Genomic DNA, 11404 nt, shown 5'->3' on the forward strand with positions numbered 1-11404 from the left:
CCAAGTAGGTGTTTTAGCTGCTGTCGCGGCTAATCCGCACGTCAGTAGGAGACAAATTGAGAGAGAATCGGGAATCTCAAAAACGTCGGTGTTGAGAATGCTACGTCAACATCAGTTGTACCCGTACCATATTTCTATGCACCAGGAATTGCATGGCGACGACTCTGAACGTCGTGCACAGTTGTGCCACTGGGAACAAGAGAAATTACGGGACAATGACAGATTTTTGCCACGCGTTCTATTCAGCGGCGAAGCGTGACTCACTAACAGCGGTAACGTAAACCGGTATAATATGCACTACTGGGCGACGGAAAATCCACGATGGCTGTGACAAGTGGAACATCAGCGACCTAGGTGGGTTAATGTATAGTGCGGCGTTATGGGAGGAAGGATAATTGGCCCCCATTTTATCGATGTCAATCTAAATGGTGCAATGCATGCTGATTTCATACGTAATGTTCTACCGATGTTACAACAAGATGTTTCACTGCATGACAGAATGGCGATGTACTTCCAACATGATGGATTTCGGGCACAAGGATCGCGTGCGGTTGAAGCGGTATTGAATAGCGTATTTCATGACATGTGGATTGGTCGTCGTAGCACCATACCATGGCCTGCACGTTCACCGGATCTGACGTCCCAGGATTTCTTTCTGTAGGGAAAGTTGAAGGATATTTGCTATCGTGATCCACCGACAACGCCTGACAACATGCGTCAGCGCATTGTCAATGCATGTGCTAATATTACGGAAGGCGAACTACTGGCTGTTGAGAGGAATGTCGTTACACGTATTGCCAAATGCATTTTGAGCATTTATTACATTAATGTGGTATTTACAGGTAATCACACTGAAACACCATGCGTTCTCAGCAATGATAAGTTCACAAAGGTACATGTATCACTTTGGAACAACCGAAATAAAATGTTCAAACGTACCTACGGTCGGTATGTTAATTTAAAAAACCTACCTGGTACCAACTGTTCGACTAAAATTGTGACCCATATGTTTGTGACTATTACAGCGCCATCTAATGCAAAGCGAAAAAAGTGGTCCAACTAAAACATTCGTATTTCTTTACGTACTACACGAATAGGTAAAAAAAATTGGGGTTCCTATTTTTAAAAGAGCAGTTGATATCCGTTTGACCTATGGCAGCGCTAAAGCACTTCGGCTATTTACTTTAAATTCATAATGATACTCGATAAACGTTCAGAGAGACATTGGCTACATAATTTTAACGTATATACCATATAACTATACATCCAGCGCATAAGGGGGTACATTTTTAGCAAAAAACTGGAGATGTTCTAGACCGATTTACTTCAAATTTTCCACAAGTCGCTAATAAACGCTGTGGTAGACACAGGTTATACATTTTTCGATATACACTGTCGGATAAAACTTGTGTACATAAAAAGACCAATTCGATTTTGACCCGATGACGGCATATGCAACCTGGGAGATAGTAGATGTACTGATAATGGTTTCAGCGTCCTCGACCGACAGATAGCTCAGTGGCACAACTACCACAGCACCATCTGTGTCTACCGTTTAATAGGGAATGCTCACAAACACAACGCTGGTGTGATGCAAACATTTGAACCAAGCAGGTAACCATGCCACGGAGATTCATTCGCGGTTCCTAAAGCCTACTGGGCGGGTCGGAAAAGGGTCAGATTGTAGTCTACCGAGTGGTGGTATTGTCCTTTCGGAGAATTAACATTCAAGCTGTACGTGCTGTGTCATTTCTGCAACGATGGTGGCACCAGTGTTCACGTGAACATTCTCACAGGTGTAGACAGGGTTCTGAACGTCCACCCGACTCAGACGCCCGCCAGGCTTATCGTATTGTAAGGGCAGCAGTGGCAGATCGTACAGCCACCACTGCACAGATTAGAGGGTTTGTGAACCCACACGTGTCGACACGAACTGATGAGAACCGATTGTTAGCAGTGGAACTATCGATACGCTTACATCTAGCCCGTCCTCCACTCTCTCCGCAGCATCCATGTGCACGGCTCGAATGGTGTAGTCGGAGGATTGCATGGAATTAAATGCCGTGGTCTTCAGAGATGAAAGCAGATTCTGCTTGCATCTAGGTGATGGACGTATGTGCATACGACGAACTGGGTACAAAAGACTGTTTTCTGACTAAAGAAATTCGATAACTTATTTATTAGTAAAGGTGCAGTTGTGCGAAACTCTCTTCCTGCCATTTGCTTCTTTTTGTTCCTTTTATCTCTTTTTCGAACTGAACTTCTGATTTCATTACTTACTTACCAATAGCAAGTACAGGTCCACGTTAAATCTCTTTATCTCTTGGGCCAAAGTTATCAACATATATTGGTAGTCGAAACTTCTTCCCTAGTACTTCCGGTTTACTTGTAATCCTTTGACAAAAATTTATAGCCTGTCGAGATGTCTTTCTGACAGAGAACATCAACCAGAAAGTTTGATCTCCGTGTTTTGACATCAATCCAGAGTTTTCCTGTAACTCTGGTGACGGTGACAGGGTTGTCAGTTTTTAATGCCCACGTATGCGTTTCTGTAGGAGCTTGTGGAAGAGGCCTCATAACTGAGGATTGTCGAAAATAACGTGGGCGCTTACTGTCAAGAAAGTGAATTGCTTCACTGAACTGCATAATATGTGTCTTGTAATCTATCGCCACCTAAAAATGGTGTTAGAAGTCGTACCCTAAAATGACATCGAGATCCCGTCAGCATTTCCTCGCCGCCTCCATATCAAACGCTATTTTCTTCCCATCAGTCCGTAAATTAACGGAGCAGGTTTCTGCAGGCACTATTATTTCCTTGCTTAATCCATCTATACTATAAGGCGTTGGCTTGAGAACATGCTTATCAGTTTGAGAAACAAATACTGCGCTTTTCTGAGATCCTTCGTATACAAACATTTTGACAGGTTTCCCTTTGAGCTTGCCTTCTAAAGCTCATTTAACGTCTCATAAACTACTCATTACCTTGCAGGATTCATTGTTCACGGAAAGGGGGGGGGGGGGTGTTGCAGCGCCTCACCCCCATTCGTATCTCCCCTGTGACTTCTCTTTTGGCATTCTTTTCTGTGGAGTATTCCGCTGTGGATAAATTCACCTTTGTTTTAACGGCCAGCCATCGGCTATGTGTGCTATCTTACAACACGGTGCTTAGCAGTGTTCAGATGTATGACTTTGCTCACCAATGGCAATTTGAGTACGGCGTGGCTCATTGTTTTGGGCAGGGGTTGAAACGAAACAGAGCCAATCTCACAGCCAGTCTCACAGCTTCGTTTATTCGGGTGGGGGACGCCAATCCTTGGGTTTAACCACCGAATAATACGACAACAACTCTTGCCTCAGATTAGAACCTCTTTCTATACACTATGTTTTCCCAGTAAATACGTTAAACAGGATCTGCTAAAGCCTCGAAACCTTCACCATTTTCCTTGCGCAAAGTGGACAGACGATCTCAGTAATAAGAAAGTCCTCTCTTGTCAGGGTAGCGCTTTGCTAACTCTTTAGACAGGATATCCAGTGCTGCCGCATCGAGTAAACCTTCCGTTGAGTTTATATGGGTGCGCGCGTCGCCTGAAACTTTCAGTTATGTTGCATTTAGCAAAAAATTACGCGGTGAGGAGCAAGTGCGACCCAGGTATTCGAAATTTTGCTGGATGATGGTACCATTCTCGCCAGCTCAAGCCAGACTAGCATCCGCATTTTTGTGGAGGCGGCGGGCAGCAGGGCGGCCTGTAACGTGCTATGCTGCGAAAACACCGTTCACGACAGAATACAGTGGTAGTACGCCCTTCGCGGTTTTTCACGTGGTTGGTACTTTCTAGGTGCATCGAACCGGCGCAAAATCGTTTTGACTGCTACATAGTCCAGTCCAATTTAGCCAAGGTATGGCCTAACAGTGTGCAACCAACTGCCTCCCATTGAATTGGTATGGGGCAACAATCTGCAAGGGGAAGTTCCAATAACGTGGGCTGAACGGTAGATTTTAATCCTGCGGCTAGCACCATTTGTGCACCAATGGGCCGAGATTAGGATTTAGGCGGAATGTGGGCTTCTGGGAGCGCTAAGTTGTTTGTACAAAGGGAAACCAGAAGCGTTTAGATCGTTGACTGCTACGGTCGCAGGTTCGAATCTTGCCTCGGGCATGGATGTGTGTGATGTCCTTAGGTTAGTTAGGTTTAACTAGTTCTAAGTCTAGGGGACTGATGATTTCAGATGTTAAGTCCCATAGTGCTTAGAGCCATTGAATACCACTTAGAAACACAGGAAAAATACAAACTGCAGCGCGCAGCAGGTTTCCGCAGCGCGACTGAGGGGTTGATGTCCAAAATGGGGAGCTGGAGAACATATGTGGATGGGAGCTGGCAGACTAAAGTGCAAACCACTTGGTACCAACACCCTCTGGCCAGCCCAAACTGCATCCCCCACATAACTGCTTCCAGCCCTCTGATGACTGGGAGAGGCTACTAGGAAGGTGTCCCAGTATAAACACTTTCGTTAATTGCTGGAGTGGTTACTAATTGGTTTACCATCATTACTTGAGAACTGTGCCCAGGGTTCTCAGAGCTTGACTGGTGTCACTCTCTATTACACTTCCTCAGCACTGTCATACACTATAAAAATTACTTTTACACGATTTTTAAATTATAAGTAATTTACTTTTTTGCTTTCTTAATGAATTAATTTTAACTAACAGTGTAGGGAGGAGGCTGATTACAAAACTAAACATTTAACTGATCATTCACCGTAGATAACAACACAAGAAATGTTTACACCACAATAAACATTTGGCTAGCGCTTGCGGCCAAATAAACTCAATGTATATTACTTTCCTCCAAATTAGCCATCTGTCTATACAATACTCTTAAAAATCACCCTTTATCCTTCATTATCAATTACTCATTACTCATCAGGAAGCACTTCAAACAAATTTCATTCCCTGTGTCGCATATCCGCCATACAGGCACGTCACTTTGCAGGGTGTGTGTGTGTGTGTGTGTGTGTGTGTGTGTGTGTGTGTGTGTGTGTGTGTGACTGACTCGCTTTGTCGTCCGAGCTCTACACAATAACGCAACCTCTGGAAACGAAAGAATATATATCATCCATGCGTAACACAACCTCTGGTAACGAAAGAATACGTACCATTCATATGTTCAGGAACGAGAAGAAGCGAAGGTGACAAAAATGTCAAACATACTGATATCTATCATAATATACACCGTCACCTTCTTAACCATTTTTTGTGGTATCTTGATAGGTACACAATCGAGCATGTGTTCTTTCCTGGCTCATCAGTCTCCTCACTGCTCCCATGCACCCTCACGAATTCCTGCCTTCTTCTAATCTCATAGCAGTGACAGCAGCCTACGTCCACAGTTAATTGCTGGATGTGTTCCAATATCTGTCTTACTCCACAGTTTTTGCCCTCTACAGCTTCCTCTAGTATCATCGAAATATTCCGCTATGCCTTAAGATATGTTCTGTCATCCTGTCCTTTCTTCTCGTCAGTTTTTTTTCCATCTATTCCTTTCCTCGCCGATCCAGCGGAGTACCTCCACATTTCTTACCTTACCATTTCAACTAAATCCCTAAATTATTCTCTAGTACCAAATCTGAAATGCCTCAATTATCTTCTGTTCCGATTTTTCCACAATCAATCATTTGGTACTATACAATGCTGTGCTGCAAACGTACACACTCAGAAATTTCTTCTCAGATTAAGCCATACATTTGATATTAGTAACTCCTCTCCAGCAGGATCGTAATTCTACCATTGGCAGTCTGCTTCTTCTGTACTCCTTGCTCTATCCGTCACGGGCTTTGGTCAATAACAGCAGAATTCATTAACATTCTCTACTTCGTGACCGCAGACATTACATTCACTTAGAATAGCAGTGTCAACACCGAATTTTATCACAGACATTCTTTCTCCTTGAATTTTAGTGCCACTCTTGAATATTTTTTCATTTGCGTCACTTCTTCTTCGGTGTATAGGTTGAACATTAGGGCATAAGGCTGCATTCCTACCTTTTCTCTTTTTTCTTCCCTGTCGAGACATTACTCTTCTGGGAGGTTTGATGCGGCCCACCACGAATTCATCTCGTATGCCATCTTCTTCATTCCGAGTAGCACTAGCGACCTACGTCCTCAATTATTTGCGTATATATTCCAGTCTCTCTCTTTCTCTACAGTTCTTACCCTCTCAGCATCCTCTATCACCACGGAAATTATACCGTGAAGTCTTAATAGATGTCGTATCCTCCTATCCCTTATCCTTGTCACTGTTTTGCATAAATTCCTTTCACCCACGAGTCTCAGAAGTACCCCATCATTCCTTACCTTATCAGTCCACCTAATTTTCAGCGTTCTTCTGAACCACCACATCTCAAATGCTTCCATTCTCCCCTTTTCCAGTTTTCCCAAAGTCCATGTTTCACTATCATACAATGCTGCGCTCCAAACGTATATTCTCCGAAATATTTCCTGATATTAAGGTCTATATTTCATACGAGTAGACTTCTCTTGACAACAAATTCCATATTTGTTAGTACTAGTCTTCTATTTGTGTCAAACGTGCTCAAACCACGATAGGTTTTCTTGCAGCCTAGGTATAAAAAGGGCTTTATTTCATATTCTTTGTGATAACCAATACTGATGTTAACTATCTCGCTGTTTTCGTCTCTGCAATTTCTCATTACTTTAGTCTTCCTTCGATCTAAATCCACATTCTGCACTCAGTTAAACTGTTCACTCCATTCAGCACATCCTGTAAATCTTCTTCATTTTACTATCATCAGCGAATCTTTTATTGCATCCTTTCACGCTGAATTTTAAGTCAACTCTTGAACCTTTTTTTTACTTTTGTCGTAGCCTCTTCGATGTCAGGTTGAACAGTAGGGGCGAAAGACTGCATCCGTGTCTTACACCATTTTTAATCCCAATACTTCGTTCTTGGTCATCCACTCTTATTGTTGCCACTTGATTCTGTTCGTGCGGTTAAAGGCGCTGCAGTCTGGAACCGCAAGACCGCTACGGTCGCAGGTTCGAATCCTGCCTCGGGCATGGATGTTTGTGATGTCCTTAGGTTAGTTAGGTTTAACTAGTTCTAAGTTCTAGGGGACTAATGACCTCAGCAGTTGAGTCCCATAGTGCTCAGAGCCATTTGAACCATTTGATTCTGTTACAAATTGTGTATTGCCCGTCATTCCTACAGCTTATCCCTATTTTCCTCGGAATTTCGAACATATCGCACCATTTAACATTGTCGAATGCTTTTCCCAGGGTGACAAATGCTAGGAACGTGTCTTGATTTTTCTTTGGTCTTGCTTCCATTATCAACCGCAACGTCAGAATTTACTGTCTGGTACCTTTTACTTTCACGTAAGCCAAACTAATAGTCATCTAATTGACCCTCTGTTTTTTTCCATCACTCTGTGTCTCATTCTTCTTAGCAGCTTAGATGCATGAGCTGTTAAGCTGACTGTGCGATAATTCTCGCACTTGTCAGCTCTTGTAGTCTTCGGAATTCTGAGGATGATGTTTTTCCGAACAGACGGAATATCGCCAGTCGCATACATTCTACACACCAACGTGAATAGTCGTTTTGTTGCCACTTCCTTTAACAATTTTAGTAACTCTGGGACACTCATTGCAATGCTCTTATCCTTACTTTTACATTTCACCGAAGGTTGCTTTGACTTTTGCATATGTTGAGTCGGTCCCACGCAGAATCGTTTCCGATTTCTTCACATTTTTCATGCAGCCTTCTCGTCTTAGCTGCCGTGCACTTCCTGCTTGTTTCATTCCTAAGTGACTTATATTTCTGTATTCTTGAAATTCCCTGAACATTTTTTTGTAATTCCTTTTTTCATCAACCAACTGCAGTATTTCTTCTGTTACCTATTGTTTCCTTACAGTTATCTTCTCTTTACCTGTGTTTTTCTTCCCATATTTTGTGATTGTCCGTTTTAGAGATGCTCATTCCCAGTCAACTGAACTTCCTACTAAGCTGTTCCTTATAGTAGTGTCCATAGCCAACTACATCTCTTAATTCCTTAGTACCTCTATATGCCACTTCTTTGCGCATTCGTTTCTCCTCGCTAGTCTGTTAAACGTCTGATTACTTTTCATCACTATTAAATTGTGATCTGACCCAATTTATATTTTTGGGTGTGACCTACAGACGACTATCTGATTTCGGTATCTCTGCTTGCCTAAGACATCTAACTGAAATCTTTCCGTGTCTCCCTGTCTTTTCCAAGTATACCTCACCCCTCTTGTGAACAGAGTGTTCGCTATTACTTGTTGAAATTCAGTGCAGAACTAATTCTTTCTCCTCTCCCATTCCTAATACCAAGGTCAGATTTTCCCATAACCCCTTCCGATGAAACCGCATTCCAATCCCCCATAACTATCAGATTTTCATCTTCCTTTACGTACTGAATTACCCGTTCAATAGCGTCATAAACTTTCTCTGTCTCTTGATCCTCTGCTTGCGACGTCAGCCTGTGTACCTGAACTATTGCTGTCGGTGTTGTTTTGCTACCGATTCTGATGAGAACAATCTTATCACTGGCTATTCACAGTAGCTCAGTCTCTCCCCTACCTTCCTCTTCATAACGAATCCTAGTCCCGTTATACGATTTTTTTCTGCTCTTTGATAGTATCCTTCACTCATGTCACCAAGTATTATTTTATTCATGGCTGTAACTTTCATCAGCTCTATTATATATTTCAGCATAAAGTTCAGTCTTCAGTTGAAAATATATTTTTTCTCGATTTAAAGGTTTGGACAAATTGATTTGTAATCTTCAGAAGCTTAGCATAGTATATTGTAAATTGTTGGTCTATGTTTACAATCATCACATGCCTTACAATTTTTGGACATATCATGGCATTATGCTTCTATGAAGAAGATGCTAACGTCGTCTAAAACCATACTAAGTTTCTGAAGAAGATGACTTAGTCTGCCGAAACCGGTAGTTCGAAATAAACATATATATGCAACTGACGTCTTTATTTTATGCTACAACTGAACGGAAATCTATGTCTTCCTTCCATTTCACTGTTCCCAACTGTATCTAGATTGAGCCCTAGCATTTGCCTTTCCAAATTTTCAGGGTTCCCTACGAAGGGAAAACTCCTGACATCCCGCTCGAGGACTCCCAGAACGCTATCCTTTCATCGGTTATTCAATCTTTTTCTCATGGTCACCTTCCTCTTGGCATTCCTTCGTACACGTCCGAATCGGGAAATACTCCAGGATCTTTTGCCAATGGAGAGATCCTGATGACACTTCTTCAATTACGAACCACATGTTCTGTGGATATAGATTACGTATGTGTCCTACAAAGATGCTTCCATTGCCTTCTGCATCTTTACTGCTGATCCTTCCTCTTTTAAGAGCCAGTTTTCCCTCCCAAGGCAAGGGTGTGTCCTGAACCTCAGTCTGCTCATCCGTACTCTTTGAGAATTGGCGAAATGAGGCTGAGTTCTGATGCCGGTAGTCCTCGTCCGCCATTGCTGATTATTATTATTCAGACACTGACGGGATTTGAAACCAGGCCCAAGAAAGTTTTGATTAATAGTGAAAGGCGCAGCCCCAAGATGACGGGCGCATGTGTAGTGCACGAAATTAGAGGCTAGCCGGTTCGAGCCGGACGCCGTAACGGCGTACCGCCCGCGCCAGGTGGATGCAACATTTAAAAGTAATTAGCGCACTCTCGCAGCAAGGCCAGAGGACGGCGGCCTGGACTGCGGCCGAGGCAACCCGACAGCCGCCGCAGTGCCATCCCAGAGGCCGAAGGTCAGCGCCGACCTCCGCCTCATTTACATGGCGTGGCGTTGGCGGGGAGAGGAGGGGAGGAGGGCGGGGGCAGGGGGCTTTATGGGGTCGTCTGCACCGAGCCCTCCGAAAGTGCCGTTAATAACGCTGCCCGCCACGCCCCGCGCCGGGCAGAACTTGGCGCCGCTTAACAGGCCATGTCGCAGTCGCCTGCTGGTCCGCTAATCCGCAGCGCCGCCACCGGCGGACCGGACCACTTAAGAGAGCTCAGTCCGGCGGGGCCTCCACCACCGGAACGAACGAGAGGGTCCGCGGCTGTCGCGGCAAGTAGACGGCCCACATGGCGAACACTGTGTACCTCGGAGTCGGCTGTGGAAACAAGTCATGCCTGTACACCACCACTTCATACTGCCCAACACACACACACACACACACACACACACACACACAGTTGGTAACAAACACATACCTACATGCATACTCATACTGAATAAAATAATATGAATTACCCCAATAACAGAGAAGAAGTGATTTCGTTGTTTGCGCTGTAGGTGGAACATGAGTCATGGAATGAATTGGTGTGTGTGTGTGTGTGTGTGTGTGTGTGTGTGTGTGAGAGAGAGAGAGAGACAGAGAGAGACAGAGAGAGAGAGACAGAGAGTCGATGCTGAAAGGTGACCAAATGACAGAAAGCAGATTATCGTGTTAGGACGTGCCCATGTCCATGTCTTAAATGAAGTAATCTGATGTGTTGACATACCGGGTGATCAAAAAGACAGTATAAATTTGAAAACTGAATAAATCACGGAATAATATAGATAGAGAGGTAAAAATTGACACACATGCTTGGAATGATATGGGGTTTTATTAGAACCGAAAAAAAACAAAGTTCACAAAATGTACGACAGATGGTGCTGGACAGCAAAACGTCAGTTTCTCCAAGGTGTGTAAGTTATGGCTTCAGCACGGTGCTATTCGCCACCAGTCCATCCATTAGTGGGGAACTGAAGTGGCAATATCGTAACCAATGATGCTTATCCGAGGTGCGATTATTGCTGGTTGAAAACTTTTTAATACCAACTGTTCGTGCAGAGGGTTGTTGTCTTGCAACCGTCCCCATCTGTTGACTCAGGGATCGTGACGTGGCTGCACGATCCGTTGCAGCCATGCGGATAAAATGCCTGTCATCTCGACTGCTAGTGATACGAGGCCGTTGGGATCCAGCACGGCGTTAAGTATTACATTCCTGAACCCACCGATTCCATATTCTGCTAACAGTCATTGGATCTCGACCAACGCGAGCAGCAATGTCGCGATACCATAAACCGCAATCGCGATAGGCTACAATCTGACCTTCATCAAAGTGGGAAACGTCATGGTACGCATTTCTCCTCCTTACACGACGCATCACAACAACGTTTTACCAGGCAACGCTGGTCAACTGCTGTTTGTGTATGAGAAATCGGTTGGAAACTTTCCTCATGTCAGCACGTTGTAGGTGTCGCCACCAGCGCCAACCTTGTGTGAATGCTCTGAAAAGCTGATCATTTGCATATCACAGCATCTTCTTCCTGTCGGTTAATTTCGCGTCTGTAGCACGTCATCTTC

At 43.9% G+C, this 11404-nt stretch overlaps 1 non-coding gene across 1 annotated transcript; it reads left to right on the forward strand.

The window, feature by feature from the left end:
• Positions 1-10798: 10798 nt before the first annotated feature.
• LOC124617256 lies at positions 10799-10936 on the forward strand. The gene has a single exon (XR_006980015.1). It is a non-coding gene; the product is annotated as a U4 spliceosomal RNA (small nuclear RNA).
• Positions 10937-11404: the final 468 nt, after the last annotated feature.

Source organism: Schistocerca americana, chromosome 5, assembly GCF_021461395.2.
Source record: "Schistocerca americana isolate TAMUIC-IGC-003095 chromosome 5, iqSchAmer2.1, whole genome shotgun sequence".
Taxonomy (NCBI): Eukaryota; Metazoa; Arthropoda; class Insecta; order Orthoptera; family Acrididae; genus Schistocerca; species Schistocerca americana.